We start from the raw sequence: 22055 nt of genomic DNA, 5'->3' as shown, positions 1-22055 counted from the left end.
ACTATCACTGCACCTGGGATCCTTTCTCCAGTCATCCTGATGCTTCGGAAGAAAACATTCTCCTGCAGCAGAGAGTACCTAAGGCAAAAGATGGCCTGGGGCATTAGAGTCTCACAACATCACTGTGAAGGGTATCATCCAGGCTAACATAACAGGTCCCAAATTATGCTAAAAACTTCCATAAAACCCTTATGTCCGAGATGAAAGAAACACTGATTAAACCAGAAATAAGAGTACTGGAGGGAGAAACTCTAGCTCATTCCTGTCAGTCTCAGATAAGCACTCCCCCAGGATAAGCCACAGAGTGTAACTAGAGAGCTCATTGCTCGCAGGGCACTCACAGGACTGACCCAGAAAGAGCACGGCTGACCACAAACAGCAGCTGCCCCAGCTTGTGCTGCCAGTCCTTAGGAGAATGTCCTTAGTCTTTAGTTGTACCCCACACCACAGTGAATTTGCATGCATTCCCATGATACACTGTCAAAAATCATGCGCTTCCTATACTGAGCCTTGCATTGCAGCAAATACGCAAAACATACCAGTCTGATAGTGGTCCCCTGAAGCAGATGTAAGCAGAAGGGTTGTAATGGAGAGAGTGATATACACTGCACACTTATAGTTCAATTCCCCACACAGATAGCAGGTATGGAAAACAGTGCAGAAAGGAAAGAAAAAGGAAGATGCGTGCACGCACGCATACAGTCCTGAAGTACAGCCACTCTGGCAAGTATAGTGTATATAGGCATTCAAGAAAGAAATACAGCCTGTGCATACTGGCTTTCACCAATCTCTTAGGATGATGGACAAACATACATTGTGTGCTAACGTGTATTCAGCGCAGCTGGAGCCAACAGCCATGTGGCAAAGATGGCCACCGAGAAGTGGAAATCAATAGGGAAACAGGATGGGAAAAATGCACAGGGTAATATATAGTCATGGGTGGGTCAGGTGGTTACAGAAAAGTTTGCAAGGGTAAAAGTAGGAGTGAAAAAGGAACCTGGAGTGCTCAGAAAGCAGTCTACAGCCACTAAACTGCCTCTTTTCTATAGAGTACAAAGGATGCCAAGAAACCATCAGATCACAGGAAACCTTGGAAGAAAGGAGCCCATTACCTACAGCCGTATTTCAGAAGTGAAGAAACAGCAGTCCCTTTTCCTCTACCCTTTTGAAGGTGAAAATTAGAGCCTGGAGAAGCAAGACCCTTCTGACTAGGACTGAATTGGGAGAACAGGAGGAAGGCAAAACTGGAGTATGGGTAGTTTGTGGAGTGCAGATGAAGGTAGTAGCCTGGTGGAGCAAAGTGTGGGAAAACAGCAAGAACAGACTAGTGAAAGGGCTGCAGGATATGAGGAAACCTGGCAGAATTGCACAGGAAGCCCAGCACTGCAATAACACAGTGGCTCCAAGGCAGGAGTGAAGAGATACAGACAGCTTCACCCAGCGCCAAAGGTATTGCAGAAAAAGCTCCTCCTAGATCAGGTGGGTGGTGGCTTGTGCATTCAGACTGCTGTCACTGCCAGTAGAACTGCAGCTGCATGTAGGGCTCATTCGCAAAGCTGAGTATGTGGTGAAGCTGTGGTTATTTACCTACCTTTCTCTCTAGTCATTTTGTGCTTAGTCATTACAGTAGCCACCCAAGCTCCCTGTGACCATTGTGCTGCCTCAGTGTTATCACCTAATCTCTCTGAGAGTGGGTGGACAGGCTACAGGACGGACTAAATGATTTTGCCTGACATCACACAGGAAATCTGTGGCAGGGTGAGGGAGTGAACCGTTATCACAGGGATGGTCCTTCTTTTTCTTAAGAGGTATTCTGACCCCACAAGCAAAATAAAAATATAGTTAAAGGAGTGGTATCACCATGCAGATAGGAAGGGCAATAGAGTCAAATAGTTAGGAGAGAACAACTAGAAGACAATGGGCAAAATAAGTCTTTTAAAATGACAGCCAAGAAAGGCAGGAGTCAAGCTGCAATGCGCTGTGTAAGTATGTATATAAAATGATGGAGAAGATGCTAATACAGATCAGAATCGGAAATAAGTATTTTTCCATTTTACTGTGGTTGTTCAGATGTAACATTGGAATATTTCAAGTCTCCCCCACAGTTCATTTGTTCCAAGGGGTATAGAACAGAAAATGAGCGGTGGCAGGTTTGATCATATTTCATTAGTTTGCATTCTATTACTTCACACTTATATAACAAGTTCTATATGACAATCTCAGTCCTTTCAAAAATTCTGATCTATTCAGCCTCTTGGTGGTCCGGTGGGGTAGCTCTTATTGTCTACAGCCTGCTGCTGGGGAAATTGAGGCACAGAGATGTGAACTGGCTTGCCTGAAGGCCACACAATGAATTAGAAGCAGAATTAGAAAAAAAGCCTTGTCCCTCTCTAGCACCTCTAATAACAGGATTATACTTATTACACAGCAAAATTTGAAATGTAGATTCTGTATATTCATATTATCTTTCATTAATGAAAGAAACCCTTCATCATCTTTGGGAACACAGCATTGTAACATTTTGATGTACTGCCATTTGCAAACTGGAAAAGCTCTGATTCTTTGCCAGCTTCAGCAACAAGAAGGTAGCTGCTACTCTGGACATACTGCCAAGAAAACACTGCTGAATTGTCTTTGAGCAACAGCTCTCTTCAAAGCTCATTGATACACTTATCAGTGCCTTCTTTCTCTGGAACAAAAAAACCCAAACCAAAACAAACAAAACAAAACAAAAAAAACCCAAAAAACAAATCACAGTGCAAGCCTGGAAAAAAAAAAGTCTTCTTGTCATTTGCATTTTGTTGGATTTTCTGGCAACTCACAAGTATTTAGTATCTGCTCTTCTATTTTGTTATGAACATATTTCATAAAATTTGCAAAAGGATTCAAATGATTTGGAAACCTAAATGTCATTTTGAAAGAATTTAGACATGTAGCTCTAGATCTTCAGGGCTGAAGCCTCACTCATGCTTGAAAATGCTGAAATAAATGCAATACTGTAGCCACAGACGTTCAGTAATATCTTGTTTTGTAGTATTATTAAAGTCATAGTCTCATGACAAAGCAGAAAGAAATCAGATGTTTTTGAAACTATACAGCTATATGCATCTGTGGTTGTAAAAAGAAAAAGCAAATGTAAGAGACTTTTGGAAATATCCTTTTGGAGTAGCATTTCCTGGTTGAAAAAAAAAAAAAAAAGAAATGAGCATTTTAATATATGTTCATTTACCGTGGATATTATGGAGATGAGTGTTAGAGTGTTTCATTGTTAGAAAAAAAATGTCATACATTATCTTGGCCTCAGAAGATGAGAAAGCACTTATCCAGGGGTAGAGATCGAAAGCACTAGAGCTACCTAAGAAAATGGAGAAGCAACATTAAGTTAACATCACCGCAGTGACTGAGATATTTTTGCTTCCTATAAAAAGTTTCAGCTTATTTTGTCTCACGGATGTCCTGTAAGAAAACTGCATTTCCCCAACTCAGCCACAGGGGAAAATACCTTTTGTTAAAACTTTGACTATTCTAGAAGATGGAATCAAGTGCATATTTGGACCAACTTCTGAGCTCCGGAAAAATCGCAAAGCTGCTAAGGCAGATTCATATTTTAGCATATTCTTATAGCTTATATTAGCATATTCTTTTACTGTAATATTCTCATCTTTTTCCAGAAAGCAGAAAACACATCCAAGTAGTACATCCCAGGTAGCATGAGCTGCAATTTGCTGTAGCATACTGAGACTTCTCTTAACTCAGGCATTGCAGGTCAGTTGCTCCCACAGCATGGACATTGTCTCCCTTTTCAGAAGTTGCTGTTAGGTTGTCCAGAATACAACAATCTCTGTGAAGGTACCTCCCTGCAAAGGATTCTTGGTCAGAGCCTGCCTCCCAGATTTATTTACTAAGAGAGATGGTATTAGCGGGTGGCTGGCAATTTCTAGTTACAAAATGTGTGTACGCGCGCGTGCACACACACACACTGCAGAACACATACACCCCAATCAAAAACTCTGGTACAACTGTGAGTGGCACAATGGACTCAGGGGAATAACACTGTACTGGGCATAACCAGCAGGGTTTCTATAACAGGGGTCTGCAGGGCTGCCCTGCGTGGGAGGCAGCAGTGAGCTGCCTCATGCCGGTCACAGTTCATAGAATCATAGAATGGTTTGGGTTGGAAGGGACCTCAAAGATCACCTAGTTCCAACCCCCCCGCCATGGGCAGGGACACCCTCCACTAGACCAGGTTGCCCAAAGCCTCATCCAACCTGGCCTTGAACACTTCCAGGGAGGGGGCATCCACAGCTTCGCTGGGTAACCTGTGCCAGTGCCTCACCACCCTCACAGTGAAGAGCTGTTTCCTAACGTCTAATCTAAATCTACCCTCCATCAGTTTAAAACCATTACCCCTTGTCCTATCACTCCATGCCCTTGTAAACAGTCCCTCTCCAGCTTTTCTGTAGGCCCCTTCAGGTACTGGAAGGCTGCTCTAAGGTCTCCCTGGAGCCTTCTCTTCTCCAGGCTGAACAACCCCATCTCTCTCAGCCTGTCTTCATAGGACAGGTGCTCCAGCCCGCTCATGATATTCGTGTCCACTTGGACATTGAGCCATTGACCACAACTCTTTGAGTGTGACCATCCAGCCAATTGGATCCATCCACTGAGTGGTCCATCCATCAAATCCATGTCTCTCCAATTTAGAGACAAGGATGTTGTGCAGGACAGTGTCAAATGCTTTGTCCAGGCAGATGACATCAGTCACTCTTCCCTCATCCACCAATGCTGTAATGCCATCATAGAATGCCACCATAATTGTCAGGCACAATTTGCCCTTAGTGAAGCCATGTCGGCTGTCACCAGTCACCTCCTTATTTTCCATGTGCCTGAGCATAGTTTCCAGGAGGATCTGCTCCATGATTAAAGATGAGGGTTATGTTTCCCCGTTTTCAGTTAGTGGGAACCTCAATGGACTGCCATGACTTCTCAAATATGATGCATAGTGGCTTAGCAACTTCATCCGCCAGTTCCCTCAGGATCCGCAGATGCATCTCATCAGGTCTCATAGACTTGTGCACCTTCAGGTTCCTTAGATACTCTCAAACCCGATCTTCTCCTACAGTGGGCGGTTCAGCATTCTCCCAGTTCCTGCCTTCTGTGACTTGGGTAGTGTGGCTAGAGCCCTTGCTGGTGAAGATTGAGGCAAAAAATTCATTGAGTACCTCAGCCTTCTCCACATCCAGGGTAACCAGGTCTCCTGTTACACTCCGGAGAGGGCCCACATTCTCCCTCATCTTCCTTTTATCACTGACATACCTATAGAAGCTTTTCCTGTTGCCCTTGACAGCCCTGGCCAGATTTAATTCTATCAGGGCTTTAGCTTTCCTAACCTGATCCCTGGCTGCTCGGACGATTTCTCTGTTTTCCTCCCAGACTACCTGCCCTTGCTTCCAGCCTCTGTAGGCTTTCTTTTTATGTTTGAGTTTGTCCAGGAGCCCTTGTTCGTCCATGCAGGCCTCTGGGTGGTTTTGCCTGACTTCCTCATTGTTGGGATGCATCACTTCTGATCTTGGAGGAAGAGATCCTTGCATCTGTTCCTTGAATCCTTGAACTGAGGGGAGAGAGTGTACCCTCAGCAAGGTTTCTGACGATACAAAAGTGGGAGGAGTGGCTGATACACCAGAAGGCTGTGCTGCCATTCAGCGAGATCTTGACAGACTAGAGAATGAAATTCAATAAGGGCAAGTATAGGGTCCTGCACCTAGGGAAGAACAATCTCAGACAACAGTATAGGTTAGGGGTTGACCTGCTGGGAAGCAGCTCTGCAGAGAAGGATCTGGGAGTCCTGGTGGACAACAAGCTCTCCATGAGCCAGCAGTGTGCCGTTATGGCCAAGAAGGCCAATGGTATCCTGGGGTGCATTAAGAAGAGTGTGGCCAGCAGGTCAAGTGAGGTTCTCCTCCCCCTCTACTCTGCCCTGGTGAGGCCAAATCTGGAGCATTGTGTCCAGTTCTGGACTGGGCTCCCCAGTTCAAGAAAGACAGGGAACTACTGGAGAGAGTACAGCAGAGGGCTACAAAGATGATCAGGGGACTGGAGCATCTCTCCTATGAGGGAAGGCTGGGAGAGCTGGGTCTGTTTAGCCTGGAGAAGAGAAGACTGAGAGGGGATCTGATCAATACTTATAAATATATAAAGGGTGGACGTCTAGAGGATGGGGCCAGACTCTTTTCAGTGGTGCCCAGTGACAGGACAAGGGGCAACGGGCACAAACTGGAACACAGGAAGTTCCATCTCAATATGAGGAAAAACATCCTTACTCTGAGGGTGACCGAGCACTGGAACAGGCTGCCCAGAGAGGCTGTGGAGTCTCCTTCTCTGAAGATATTCAAAACCCGCCTGGATGCAATCCTGTGCAACATGGTCTAGGTGATCCTGCTTTAGCAGGGGGGTTGGGCTAGATGATCTCCAGAGGTCCTTTCCAATCCCTACCAATCTGTCAATCTGTGAATCCTAACCAGCTTTCCTGGGCCTCTCTTCCCTCCTATCTGTCTATAGCAGGCCTCATCCGCTTGGTCTCCCTAGTCAAGTGGCCTGTAGCAGACCCCCACTATGATGTCCCCTGCCCTCCCTTTAACCCTGACCCATAAGGTCTCATTTGGCTCCTCATCCATCCCCAGGTGGAGCTCCGTGCACTCCAACTGGTCATTGACACAGAAGGCAACAGCCCCTCCTCGTCTCCCCTGCCTGTCCTTCCTAAAGAGCCCATATCCTTCCATCCCAACACTCCAGACAATTGTAATCGTAAACATTTTCTACTAAGAACTCATATTTCAGTTAAAGAACTGAAATATCCACTGTTTTTGTAGGATATTTATTTGTCTGCCTGATGGGGTGTAGGAGTTGTGAATCTCCAAAGCGTAGAACAGAGATTATAAAGTCATCCAATAGGACAGATTCAGTAATGTTAGTGCAGGACCCAAAACCACAACATTAAGTAGGATTCACTGCTATGAGGTTGAGAGCCTGTAACTAAAACTTGACTCTCCTGGGATTACAGTGTAAAGGAGGATATCTTTATCCTTCCAGCTAGGTAACAATGACAGTAATAAACTCCTCTGGAGCAAGAAATAACAGTGAGTCTCTAAAGGATAGGAAAGAGCATCAAAGGAGGCATAAAGGATTTACACTGGAAGAAAAATACTAGATGCTTGATCCTGCTTTCACTGGTAGAACTGAAGAGCTTCAGTTTGTTTTCTATGCAAGCAGACTCTGCATCCAAATGCAGAGACAAGATTCTGCTCTAGGCTACATTCATGGCAATGAGACTGGTCACGTTGCACAGAGGCAACTGACAAGAACATCTTTCCTTGTCTGTAAGCACCAGCTTAAAATCTCTCTCCTTCTCCAGCATAAGAACAAATAATTTGATAAAAATCAGCTTTCATTTATTTTAATGACTGTTCTAAGTTACTCTTTTTTTTTTTTCCCCCCAGGAGACTATCACTTTTTTAACATATTCAAATACATATGCATCAAAATGCATGGGAATCTCTTCTGCCAAACCTGTGCATTATTAGTAAGTATTATTCAATTTACTTTTTGTTCAAGGAGATACTAATAGATTTCATAATAATCTCATTTCACTATGATTTGCAAACAAAACCACAAAAACGGAAGTAATTAGCAAGTCTGACTCACCTGTGTACATTATTTGAAGACAACTGACAAGACTCCAGTCAAGGAGTAATAAAAAAAGTTCAAAGGGAATGATTTTAGCCTTCTGCTGAACAAGATGAAGAAAAATGAAAAGAAATAAATTAAAAATACCAAAATACAAGTCTGCAGAAATATTATGTTTAATTGGAAGTTTATTTCAAGTTAATTACTTACTGTTAGTTAATTACTGTTGCCAAGTATATTTTAAAGGTTCAAAGTGCTAAGAACTGCTAGGTCTGGCAGAATGGTGCTCATTCACATCTGCTCCTGTAGGAGGTTGATAAGTCAGGCTTATTTTACGCACATGATATTTTCTTCTTCTTTCCAAAATAGCTGGATAAAATAACACCTACTCTCAGAAGTTCTCAGCTGAAAATCAAGTTGAAAGTTCCACCCCAAAACAGAACCATTAGCAGTGGAATAAATGGATATTTTGCCAATTCGATACCCAAAATGCTTTGTTTCCAAGCAGAAAATCTATTCCTCTCCAAGGTTCAGTGAAAAAAAAAATTCCTTCCTTTCTTGGTGGGAGTTGAAATGTTCCCAAGAAAGCTTTGTGGTGGTTGCCTGCAGGTCTCCATTAAGAATGCTTCACCCTATGGATGGTGCCACCCTCCTTCACTTCCCATTTCAGTCTTCATCATATATTTCAGACTGGAAAATGCTGTTGAGAGGTGATTAATATTGGATTAATATTGGATCCCACCTGGGGACAGTTGGCTTGAAAGAAGCTAAAGCAAGGTTGCTGCTGCTTTGCTTTTCTTCTGTCAGTGGACCCAGCTGAGAAATGATGCAAGATTTAGGGAGGAATCTGGGAACTAGATGGAAAAAACATGTTCTGGTTGAACTGGTATTTCATGACAGGTCTTAGTGGCCAGCAAAAGAACAGATATGAGACACTTGGCTGAGTCTGACATATGTCACCATGTCAGGATGTTCACAGCCCTCAAAACCTCATCCATTGAAAACCATTGAAAAATATATCTGATTATTAACAGATGGCTGTTAACAGCTCCTGAGATCATCCTCCCCTACATTTCCAAGAACCACCTCTTCAATGGAACATGTCTGCACAGCATGATTTATCACAGGTGGTCCAATGAAGTCAGATCACAGTGAAAAATTCTCTTCTGCCTTTCTGATTAATATTATTAAACAAAATAGACTACACATACAAATTCCTAAAAAAAGAATTGGATTATCCGAACTTTTTTTTTTTCTCTTCAGGGTTTTTTTTCCTGACACTATGTACACAGCAGGACTGCATCAAATTATATCAAATACCATAAGAAAAATTCAGCCCCTTTTAGGCATTTAACACATTGCAGGCAGCGGAGAACAGAAAGCTAACAAGGTTTCCACCAAGTCAGTCATTAGGACAGATTGTCAGATGGCATAATGCTTGAATGGATATTGTAAAAAAAAATCAGGGTTTAGATGTCAGTCTGGCAAAATTACAAATAACAAGCAAGTGGGTGATAGACCAATTTCCCATCTCCTAGATGTCTGTGGCAGCATGATTCTTTTAACAATAGCACCCATGTAACTGCTTTAGAAAACAGATGAACTAAATTTCTCAAAATCCTCTTTCGTGGCCCACCCTCCCTGGGGTTAGGAGTACCTTTTCTCAGTACAGCACTGTCTTTCTCACATCACTACCTTCTTAAAATGCATTTTGATCTCTGTGCTCTTTGAAGCACTGGGGACTGAGAGTCATAGACCGTTACTCAGCACAGTCATGCTCTTTCCCTGACCCATCCCTCTGACAACCAGTGGAGCAGCTCAGCAATGCACAGTGCCTTTAAGAAAAGGCTGTGCTAAAATATTTATTTTTGTCTTAGCATGTGTAAACACATTTGGTTTTCATTCCAGAGCCCAAATAATTTCCCACCCCTCCAGTGCTGTCAGTATAGTTTGTGGATCTAATAGTTGATTATGGAAAAGTCACAAGTGATACAATTTGCAAAAGTAACCCAAGCCCATTCCTTTCATTCCTCAGACTCTACAGGGAGAACAGGGCACAAATTTCATGTGCTGAGAAAAGACTCGTATATTCATGAGGTGCTATCATACATATAAAACAGGAGAGTGGTCCTCAGAGGCTGGAAAAACACCCAGATGAGAAGAATTTATGTGCCAAGAATCCTGCCTGATTTTCTTTACATTCTGCTAGGAAGAAATACAGAAAACAATTATATTAAGCAAAAGGTATTTGAAGGACCTCTGTTGTATTTCTCACATGCTGTGTTAGGTTTTGTAACTCAAAGTGAATAGCTATTAAAGAAAATAATGAGCATAAAGGAGTAACATTTGCAATTTGTTTATTAATTGCTTCTGAATTGATTGGGCTTTTAAAATAAACTCCTTTTGTATGCATACAATAAGCATGGTCACGCTCTGGAGAGTGACTCGCAGCGTGCAGGGTAGGGCTGAAGCTGCTGTTTATTATAAGGCATAAAAAATCCTGGAAGATTGTGGTGATGGCTGCTGAAAATTTTTAAATCCTCCCAAGGCAATCAAGATGAGTATTTTGCAAAGCAGAGGGGCTATAACTACTGTAGGATTTGTCCTCAGGTGTGTCATATCCCTCAGTATTAGTCTTAGTAGCATGATTTTTTCTACTTTGTTGATGAGGGGTTTGCCTTAGAAAGCCCTTTGTTCACAAATATGAGCTAGTGCTTATACACAGCTAAAGGAATAAAGATCTGCTGCTGCAAAAGCAGCCTATGCCATCCTGTTTTATTTGAAATCTGAAATTGGAACGCATCTTTTATTGTTAACTTTTCTAATCTACTATAAAAGGCACATAAAGAAATGGGCCCTCGTTTGCTTCTCTGGGTACCCTTAGTTGTCTTGGAGTTTATAGGGATTCAGCATGGAAGGGGCAGGTGGGTGAGCCATACCAGGCTCTGCTCTGTCGCAGAAGTCTGTATACAACAGACAAAAAGCAAGGCAGATAGATACACTTAATATTCTCCTAAGAGAAAGCCCAAGAGCTGTAGTTGCTGCTGTAGTTTGCACTGTCAGACATGAATACATCCCAGTATTGCTTCACAGCCCTAGAAACAGGAGCTAATAGACAGAGGGTAAGGCTTAGCGCAAGGAAGAACTCATGGCCCCTCTACTGGGAGCTGGGGAAGGCAGAGGGGATACAAGGGACAGACATAAGGACAAGGGCCACATGAATAACACTACTCATTTTGAGTAACTACTCAAAATGCTGTTATAAAAGCCTTTGTCTGCCCAAGCCTTGACACAGAACACCCTTCCTTCTGGAAGCGAACATGCCCAAAGGCATCCACCTCTCAAAGCAGGCTTTGTAAAAGCACAAAATAACAAACAAGGACAAGATAAACTTGACAACAAAAGAATCTCAGATTTCACTTACTGGGGGGGGGGCTGAAATCTCCTTTGAGTGCTCTACCCTGTCAGGCTGGTCCTTCCCTGGTCCAGTTCTGCAGTTTTTTTCAGTGATTCCCTGCATTAAGTAAGCAATAAGCACCCTCAGTCCCCAGAAGACATAAGGCTATGCTTGAGGTCTGCACCAAGAGCAGATCACCTTGCTCTGGTCTGGTTTCAGGGCTCTCCCTTGTTGTGTGACCACCTGCCTGTGTGACTGCCCCATCCAACCTTCTGGAAGCTGAGCATGTCCAGCTGGCTGCAGGGAAAGTGCCACCTTCCCTTTCCTCAGTGGAGTCCCCTTGACTGAGCATGCTGTAGCAGGGATGGGGCGACAGAGCAGTCTTTCTTATTCTCCCATCTCTGCCATCTGGCTATATGTCTTACCTTCCTCTCTTGAAATCCCTTCAGCATACCAGCAGCAGAGACTGCACATCATACAGCATCCGTGTATGTAGGTCTGGGACTGAGAAAGACATTTGAGAGATTTCTAGACTCCCTGTCACTTAAAGGTAATACAAAGTCTGTCCAAGGAGTGCTCCAGGAATCCTGAAACAAGGATTTCTTCTTCAAACAAATACCCCTTTGATATACAGAAAACTCGTTATGGTTCCTGTCATGTGTTCACCTAACTCTCTAGCAGTGCCTAAGCTCCCAGCCCTACATGATGTGTTGCACCTTCCGATAGCCTGTGTGTCCTCACCTTCATGTAAAGTCAGTGAACAACAGGATCAGTGGTGTTGCATGCCCTTCTCACCGCCTCAGGTTGCTGCTTTGGATGGTGGGATAGCTACTTGATAACAGTGCCCCACATATCATCATCTATGATGTGATGATCCCCACATTTCCCCTATGGCACTCTCTGCAGAGATTTCACCACTTCTCTCTGCTCACACCTCACAGACTGTACTGTGAACAAGAATGTGTTGCCATCCCTGAAACTTTCCTAGTTCTTGTAGACACTGACTTTTTACAGGGAAAAGGAAATGTTAGCAGCTTTCTGAAGTCCTGTGGGGAAACAATCTGCATCTCAGGGCTCATTTTCGGTGACTAGATCCCAAGGAATGGACCATGAGTAGTGAATCCAGACCAGAGACCAGATCCTCTGATTTAACTAATGATTCTCAACTAAAAGCAATAAAAAATCTATATAAAATCTGCCTTAGGACTTTTCAGAAAAGTCTCACCTCAAGCCAACCAGTAAGTCCTGCAATATTCTCATTTTGTAGCAGAGGAAAAACTCTAAACAGCGAGAAAAACTCGTTCCCCTTATGCATCTAATAAATGCTAACTTGGACCCAGGTCCCTGACAGAACCACACAGAGCACCATACTTCAAAACCTGAAACCAGTCTACTGCTGCTTTTACTAACACCATCACCTGCAGCCTCTCAAGGCCTCCTAGATAGTAAAATTTTCAGGAAAGAGATTCTGGAAGAAATATGACCTCACTGAAATCAGAGGGAAAACTCCCTTATAAAAGAACCACATGTTTATAAAGCCACCTTTATAGAAATCTTACAAAAGTGTAGAAAAATAATGCAAATTATACTTATGAAATAATTTATATGGTAATGATACCAATGCTACACTGTACCAGTGTAATGGCCTCATGATCTTTGAAAGTGCCTAGAAATGTCTGAAACCTGGAGAAAATTAGTTGAATATATACCTAAATGGATTTTGTCAGAATTCCTTGGAAAATTATTTGCTTTCTTATTAGACTGTGGATGGCAGCTGACTGCAGGAAAATACCTTAGAATAAATTATGCAGTCCTACAGTAACCCTGAATTAAGATTTCTGGAAGATGAAGTAGTGTTAAAATAAAGTAGAACGGAGTTTAGGAGAGAAAACCCAGGGTTTTGGTTACAGGGAAGCACCTCGGCTGCAATAGTGGCTCAGCTCCAGCGGAAAGACAGCTGAGTACAGGCTTTTGGCTGGGAACTGTCCCATCCCCCTTGGGTCAGAGACATCCTTCCCTTCCCGCTGGGTTCAATAACATCAATTGAGCGAGCATCACCACCACAGGGTGTCCAGGGAGAAGACAGCTATCCAGCACCAACCTTTCCTTTGCACAGCCTTTGAAGAACTCACCTGCAAGAACTCAAAACAACCCCACCTGTTTTCCTGCAAATCTCACACAGGATTTGTCAAACTGACTGAAACCTCCCACAGTTTGGGCTGCCAGGTGGTGTCTACCTGCATTAATCTCACTGGAGTGAAAAAACATCTTTGAAATTGTTATTGTAGCAAAATGAGTAACCTGAAACACAACTGCAGTTTTACAAAACTGTCTTTTTTAACTCGTTAATTTCTGAGTACAGTTAACAAAGTTTTTATTTCCTTACCACTGTAATGTAAATATAGCAATTGTGTTATCTTCACAAGGGGAAATCTGATGTTGCTGTATTAATTTTGAATACCAGAGGGCACCCTTCAGATCTTCAGATTAGTAGAGAAAAGACTTATATGTATGGGTTATATGTTGTCAATTTTCACAGGATTTTCCTCGGCCTGCTGCCACGCTGGAGCTACGCAGGGGTTTTGTGCTTGTGGAATAAGCTTTCCTAAACTGGTACTCACTATTCCACTATGCAGCCAGTGAACATAGCAGAAGGTTGATCACACAAATTCCTGCAGTCAAAGCACTAAATGTTTTGTTTTCCTCCTTTTTAAGTAAAAGTCTTTTTTTTTTCTCACAGCAATAACGTATTTTCATGCAAAAAGAATTTACTCAGGGGGACCAAAGCAAAATCAGGGTCCAGGAATGTCACAACCTAAAAGGTTACCCAGCCTGTGGGTGTATAGAGATTGCAAACATGAGTTCACAGGACTCTGTAATACACAAGGACATGGAGGCTTTATCCTTTAAATTTCTCTACTTTATTGCAGATTACCACAAATCACAACTAGCAAGTACACCTATCATTAGAATCATAGAATCACAGAATCATAGAAACAGAATCATAGAATGGTTTGGGTTGGAAGGGACCTCACAGATGATCTAGTTCCACCCCCCTGCCATGGGCAGGGACACCCTCCACTAGACCAGGTTGCCCAAAGCCCCATCCAACCTGGCCTTGAACACTTCCAGGGAGGGGGCGTCCACAGCTTCGCTGGGTAACCTGTGCCAGTGCCTCACCACCCTCACAGTGAAGAGCTGTTTCCTAACGTCTAATCTAAATCTACCCTTTTTCAGTTTAAAGCCATGATCCCTTGTCCTATCACTACTTGCCCTTGTAAACAGTCCCTCTCCAGCTTTCCTGTAGCCCCTTCAGGTACTGGAAGGTGCTCTAAGATTCCTCCGGAGCGTTCTCTTCTCCAGGCTGAACAACCCCAACTCTCTCAGCCTGTCTTCATAGGAGAGGTGCTCCAGCCCTCTCATCATCTTTGTGGCCCTCCCCTGGATTTACTCCAAGAGATCCATGTCCTTCTTGTTCTGGGAACCCCAGAACTGGACGCAGTATTCCCAGTGGGTTCTCACCAGAGCTGAGTAGAGGGGCAGAATCACCTCCCTTGACCTGCTGGTCATGCTTCTTTTGATGCAGCCCAGGATATGGTTGGCTTTCTCGGCTGCAAGCCAATATTTCCGGCTCATGTTGAGCTTCTTGCCTACCAACACCCTTAAGTCCTTCTCCTCAGGGCTGCTCTCAATTCCTTCTCTGCCCAGCTGGCAGTTGTGCTTGGGATTGTCCCGACTCATGTGCAGGACCTTGCATTCGGCCTTGATGAACTTCATGCAGTTTGCACAGTACCTCAGCTGAAGCCTGCAAAAGTCCCTCTGGATGGCATCCCTTACCTCCAGCGTGTCGACTGCAACACACAGCTTGGTGTTGTCAGCAAATTTACTGAAGGTGCACTTGATCCCACTGTCCATGTCATCAACAAAGATGTTAAACAGCGCTAGTCCCAATACCGACCCCTGAAGAACCCCACTCGTCACTGATCTCCACTTGGACATTGAGCCGTTGACCACAACTCTTTGAGTGTGACCATCCAGCCAATTGGATCCATCCACTGAGTGGTCCATCCATCAAATCCATGTCTCTCCAATTTAGAGACAAGGATGTTGTGCGGGACAGTGTCAAATGCTTTGTCCAGGCAGATGACATCAGTCACTCTTCCCTCATCCACCAATGCTGTAATGCCATCATAGAATGCCACCATAATTGTCAGGCACAATTTGCCCTTAGTGAAGCCATGTTGGCTGTCACCAGTCACCTCCTTATTTTCCATGTGCCTGAGCATAGTTTCCAGGAGGATCTGCTCCATGATTAAAGATGGGGGTTATGTTTCCCCGTTTTCAGTTAGTGGGAACCTCAATGGACTGCCATGACTTCTCAAATATGATGCATAGTGGCTTAGCAACTTCATCCGCCAGTTCCCTCAGGATCCGCAGATGCATCTCATCAGGTCTCATGGACTTGTGCACCTTCAGGTTCCTTAGATACTCTCAAACCCGATCTTCTCCTACAGTGGGCGGTTCAGCATTCTCCCAGTTCCTGCCTTCTGTGACTTGGGTAGTGTGGCTAGAGCCCTTGTTGGTGAAGATTGAGGCAAAAAATTCATTGAGTACCTCAGCCTTCTCCACATCCAGGGTAACCAGGTCTCCTGTTACACTCCGGAGAGGGCCCACATTCTCCTTCATCTTCCTTTTATCACTGACATACCTATAGAAGCTTTTCCTGTTGCCCTTGACAGCCCTGGCCAGATTTAATTCTATCAGGGCTTTAGCTTTCCTAACCTGATCCCTGGCTGCTCGGACGATTTCTCTGTATTCCTCCCAGACTACCTGCCCTTGCTTCCAGCCTCTGTAGGCTTTCTTTTTATGTTTGAGTTTGTCCAGGAGCCCTTGTTCGTCCATGCAGGCCTCTGGGTGGTTTTGCCTGACTTCCTCATTGTTGGGATGCATCACTTCTGAGCTTGGAGGAGGTGATCCTTGAATACTAGCCAGCTGTCTTGTGCCCCTCTTCCCTCCAGGGCTTTGTCCCATGGTACTCTACAAAGCAGATCCCTGAAGAGGCCAAAGTCTGCTCTCTTGAAGTCCAGGGTAGGGAGCTTGCTGTATGCCCTCCTCGCAGCCCTAAGGATCTTGAACTCCACCATTTCATGGTCACTGCAGCCAAGGCTGCCCTTGAGCTTCCCATCCCCCACAAGCCCCTCCGTCTTGGTGAAAACAAGGTCCAGCATGGCACCTCTCCTCGTTGGCTCCTCTATCACTTGGAGAAAGAAGTTATCATCAATGAATTCCAGGAACTTCCTGGATTGCTTCTGCCCTGCTTTGTTGTCCCTCCAACAGAGGGGAGATATGAGGGTGACTGAAGTCCCCTATGACTTCAGAGTCAGGACCAGAGCTTATGAATGTGAGGCTACTCCTACAGAGGACCCCATGGAGGGCCTCATCCGCTCTGTATTCCTGATCAATTGGCCTGTAGCAGACCCCCACTGTGATGTCCCCTGTGCCTGCCCTCCCTTTAACCCTGACCTGGAAGCTCTTGGTCGGCTCCTCATCCATCCCCAGGCAGAGCTCCATGCACTCCAGCTGGTTATTGACCTAGAGGATGACAGCCCTCCTCGTCTCCCCTGCCTGTCCTTCCTAAAGAGCCTGTATCCTTCCATTCCAATATTCCAAACATAGAAGCCATCCCACCACGTCTCTGTGATGCCAATAAGATCATAGCCCTGCAGGCGTGCACACATCTTTATCTCCTCGTTTGTTCCTCATGTTATGTGCGTTTCCGTAAAGTCATTTCAGCTGGGCCCCCTATGAAGCTGACTTACTGGCTGGAGTGGCTGGAATTCCTTTAAGATATTTCACCAGTGTTTCCCCATTGGTTTCTATTATCTCAGGAGCCTCTGGCTCAACTCTGCTAGGCTTCAAGCGTGCTGCAGTACGTCCAGCACATCTCTGAGCAACAGGCTGAGGGCCCTCACTGGCACCTTGTCCCTCTGACCTTGATGTGTCAACCCACTGCTTGTTGCAGGCAAGCCTGATATTATCCCCCTCTTCCTAGTTTAAAGCTCTGTCAATGAGCCTAGCAAGCTCCTGGGCAAAGACCCTTTTTCTGCTTTGAGGAAGGTGAATCCCGTCTGATGCCAGCATGGCTGGTGCTGCGTAGGCCATCTCATTGTCAAAAAATCAAAAATTGTGGAGGTGACACCAGCTGCGGAGCCATTTATTAATAGACTGGGTCCATCTGTTCCTCCCAATGTCACTGCCTGCTACTGGAAGGAGGGAGGAAAAATAACCTGTGCACCAGATTCCCTCAGTAACTCTCCCAAGACCCTGAAGTTTCTTTTGATCACTTTTGCACTGCATTTTGCAGATTCATCACCACCCAAATGGAAGAGCAGTAATGGGTAATAGTTCAAGGGCCTTGTGGTGTAGCTCCACTGTCATCCATGTCCTCCTTTGACTTGCCTTCCACAGCCAGACCTCATACCTGTTGTACAGAGGCACCTGGGAGGGTGAGGTGGGCAAGGAGGAGGTTTGCCTGCCACCCCAAGTGTGGACTTGCTTCCATTCACTCCTTCCTTTTAAGCTACTGCCTTCATCCTGGCAGGGGGAGGTGTCGTGGTTTAGGCCCAGCCAGCAGCAAGGTATCACGCGGCCGCTCGCTCACCCCTCCCACAGCATGATGGGGAGGAGAAGTATAACAAAAGGCTTGGGTCAAGATAAGGACAGGGAGAGATCACTCACTAATTACCGTCACAAGCAAAACCAGACTGAACTTAGAAAGGAGATTCATCTAATTTATTACTAAACAAAACAGAGTAGAGCAATGAGAAAATAACATCAACTCTTAAAACATCTCCCCCCCACCCCTCCCATCTTCCTGGGCTCAACTTCACTCCCAGCTTCAACGTCCTCCCCCCTCAGCGGCACGAGGGAGGGGGAATGGGGGTTGCGGTCAGTGCAGCGCACGTTGTTTCTGCCGCCTCTTTGTCCTCAGGGGGAGGACTTCTCTCAACGTTCCCCTGCTCCAAAATGGAGTCTCTCCCATGGGCTACAGTCCTTCACGAACTGCTGCAGCGTGGTCTCTTCCATGGGGTGCAGATCTTCAGGAGCAAACTGCTCCAGCGTGGGTCGCCCACAGGGCCACAAGTCCTGCCAGCAAACCTGCTCTGGCATGGGCTCCTCTCTCCATGGATCCACAGGTCCTGCCAGGAGCTTGCTTCAGCCTGGGCTTCCCACAGGCCACAGCCTCCTTCGGGTGCCTCCACCTGCTCCGGCGTGGGGTCCTCCACGGGCTGCAGGTGGAATCTCTACACCCCCTCATCCTTCCTCCACGGGCTGCAGGGGAACAGCCTGTTTCACCATGGTTTTCATCACGGGCTGCAGGGGGATCTCTGCTCCAGTGCCTGGAGCACCTTCTCCCCCCTCCTCCTGCACTGACCTTGGTGTTACATCTTCGCACTTCTCTCTCCAGCTGCAAAAATCTTCCCCCACTGGTTTTTTTTTCCCTTCTTAAATATGTTATCACAGAGGCGCTGATTGGCTTGGCCTTGGCCAGGGGCGGGCCCATCTTGGAGCTGGCTGGCATTGGCTCTGTCAGACACTGTGGAAACTTCTAGAAGCTCCTCACAGGAGCCACCCCTATAGCCCCCACCTGCTACCAAAACCTTGCAACGCAAACCCAACACAGGAGAATGGTGCCCGTGATCTTGGGTTCTGTCTGGTGTCTGTTTCTGTCTCAGGGAGGGCAAAGCATGGCTCCACCAGTCTCTCTCAGCCTGATGCTCCTTAACCTTTCTACTTCCTCTTGTAGCTCTGCCACCATGCTGAGCAGATCATTCACCTGGTCATACCTGACACAACTGTTCTCACTACTGCCATCTGCTACCAGTGACAGGCTCTGGCACTCCCTGCAGCCTCAGACCTGGGTGGCTGTACGTTTTCCTGGGAACTCTGTCTGGGTTGCCACATCCATTCTGGTGGGTGCAGAGGACAGAGATTTCTGCTGGGTGGATACCATAACTCATCTCCGTCTGAGGGGGTGACAACCACCAATGGAACTCACCTCTTGAGCTGGTAGGGGGACTAGGCCCCCCTGCGCACCCTCCCGTGCAAACTGCCACCCAAACTGCTATACCACACCCTGGCTGACATGCCATGCCCTGTTCACAGCGCCTCCCCAGGCTGCTTTGACAGGCATGGGGGTGGGCGTCATGGCTCTGGCCCTGCTCAGGTCTCCTCAGCGGCTGCAATGAGAGCTGGCAGCTCCTGGCAGGTCTCTCCGCTCCCCTGGCCTTTCCCTGCCTCAGGAAAACCCTCTGTGTGCCAAGATCTGCCAGTTTGCTCTGGGTCAGGCTGGCACTGGAGCAGCTCCCCTTGGCATATACAGGACAACCGGGTGATCAGGCCCAGTCAGCATGGGTTTATGGAAGGCAGGTCCTGCTTGACCTGATCTCCTTCTATGACAAGGTGACCCGTTTAGTGTACGGGGAAAGGCTGCAGATGTTATCTACCTGGACTTTAGCAAAGCCTTTGACACAGTTTCCCACCGCATTCTCCTGGAGAAACTGGCTGCTCATGGCTTGGACAGGGATACTCTTCGCTGGGTAAAAACTGGCTGGATGGCTGGGCCCAAAGGGTTGTGGTGAATGGAGTTAAATCCAGTTGGCGGCCGGTCACAAGTGGTGTTCACCAGGGCTCAGTACTGGGGCCAGTTCTGTTTAATATCTTTATCAATGATCTAGACAAGGGGATCGAGTGCACCCTCAGTCAGCTGGCAGATGACACCAAGCTGGGTGGGAGTGTTGATCTGCTTGAAGGTAAGAAGGCTCTACAGAGGGATCTGGACAGGCTGGATCGATGGGCCAAGTCCAACTGTATGAGGTTTAACAAGGCCAAGTGCCGGGTCCTGCACTTGGGTCACAACAACCCCAGGCAACGCTACAGGCTTGGGGAAGAGTAGCTGGGAAGGTGCCCAGCAGAAAAGGAAAAGGACCTGGGGGTGTTGGTTGACAGCTGGCTGAGTATGAGCCAGCAGTGTGCCCAGGTGGCCAAGAAGGCCAACAGCATCTTGGCTTGTATCAGAAATAGTGTGGTCAGCAGGACAAGGGAAGTGATCGTCCCCCTGTACTTGGCACTGGTGAGGCTGCACCTCAAGTACTGTGTTCAGTTTTGGGCCCCTCACTACAAGACAGACATTGAGGTGCTGGAGCATGTCCAGAGAAGGGCAACAAAGCTGGTGAAGGGTCTAGAGCACAAGTCTTATGAGGAGCAGCTGAGGGAACTGGGGTAGTTTAGCCTGGAGAAAAGGAGGCTGAGGGGAGACCTTATCACTCTCTACAATTACCTGAAAGGAGGTTGTAGCCAGGTGGGTGTTGGTCTCTTCTCCCAAGTAACAAGTGATGGGATGAGAGGAAATGGCCTCAAGTTGTGCCAGGGGGAGTTTAGATTGGATATTAGGAACAATTTCTTCACTGAAAGGGTTGTCAATCATTGGAACAGGCTGCCCGTGGAAGCGGTTGAGTTACCATCCCTGGAAGTATTTAAAAGATGTGTATATATGGTGCTTAGCGACATGGTTTAGGGATGGACTAGGCAGTGTTTGGTTAATGATTGGACTCGATAAACTCAAGGGTTTTCTTCAACCTAAATGATTCTGTGATTCTATGACTCTCTGATTCTAACTATATACATAGTATTTCAGGTTACTAGAAACATCACTAATAAAGCAAACTTATCAATAACAGCAAATATCCTTATGGTAGATTACTTATATGCACATAAAGTTATGTTCATATTATTACCGGTACCAAGCACATCAGACTGATCCCAGAAGTGGGACTAAGTCAAACCAATCCCACAAGTGGGCCCAGAAGTGGTAGCAATAAAATAACAGACAGAGGCCACTTCAAAGATGATCCACATCACGGAGCTGGGAGTCAACCAGGTGTCCCCGGCAAGGGACAATAACTTGTCTAGGAGATCTCACAGAAAAGTTAATGCAGGGAGTTCAACATGCTTAGGAAAAGGAAAAGTACGTGCAGCGTGGGAAGTTTGCAGAGACAGAGACTCCATTTTGTTTAAAATAAGTCATTTTTATATCACAGAGATGTAAATGGGCATAGGACACCACCACCTGGAGCAGCCAATAGAGGCAGCCAATTTCTGTTTCTCACTTGGGGCAGCCAATAGATGATGATGTTTTTTCTTCTCTCAGACCAATTTTTGTTTTTCCAGACTGTTTCCCCGTTCTTGCAGCTAGAACAGCCAATGGCAGTTACTGATTCTTACTTTCTCAGGATGTTTTCCCCTTTTGTCAGACTATTTTTCAACTTTCCAGATGATAAGTTGCTGTTACAGTCCCTTCTTGTTGTGCTTGTTGATGGCATCTCAGGCTGTCTTGGGTTTCTAGGTACCCAGCTGCACTTAGATGCCAGCTGTACTTCTCAAGGATGCTTCTGGTTCCCAGGCCTTGTTCCCAGGCTAACAGGCATTTTCTCTATTGGTATTTCAGCAGACATCTTCTGTTTAGTAATTTCCCCCTCTTTATGTCTGTTCACATCAAGGAAGAAACTTGCATTTCTGAGAGAAGTCTGAGACTTGCAGTGTAATTTGATGTGACCAGCTCTAAACCTTAAAACTTATTCTGAAATTTCCCTAAGAAATTTTTGCAGGATTGTCTCTGTAATAATAGAAATTTAAAACCAGTTTCCCAGGTTGCTATCTTGCATGCAGTATGTGCCTCAGGCTCGGCACAAAACCACAGAGGCAGTATGCTAGCATCACACAAGAACCTCCTTCATCAGTCAGCAACTTAAATAAACACTGAAGTGTAACACACTGAATAAACATTGTCCTGGCCATGATCATTCTCAGAGTTGTGATGCCTACTGCCTTCAAGCCTCAGCTTATTTTGAGATATTGTTACCAATTCCAAAATCTTGCAGAGAAGCTTCTGTATAACTATAACTACTTGAGTTTTTAA

This window comes from Balearica regulorum, chromosome 1, assembly GCF_011004875.1.
Source record: "Balearica regulorum gibbericeps isolate bBalReg1 chromosome 1, bBalReg1.pri, whole genome shotgun sequence".
NCBI classification, from domain to species: domain Eukaryota; kingdom Metazoa; phylum Chordata; class Aves; order Gruiformes; family Gruidae; genus Balearica; species Balearica regulorum.
Note: the sequence above shows the minus strand (reverse complement) of the source record.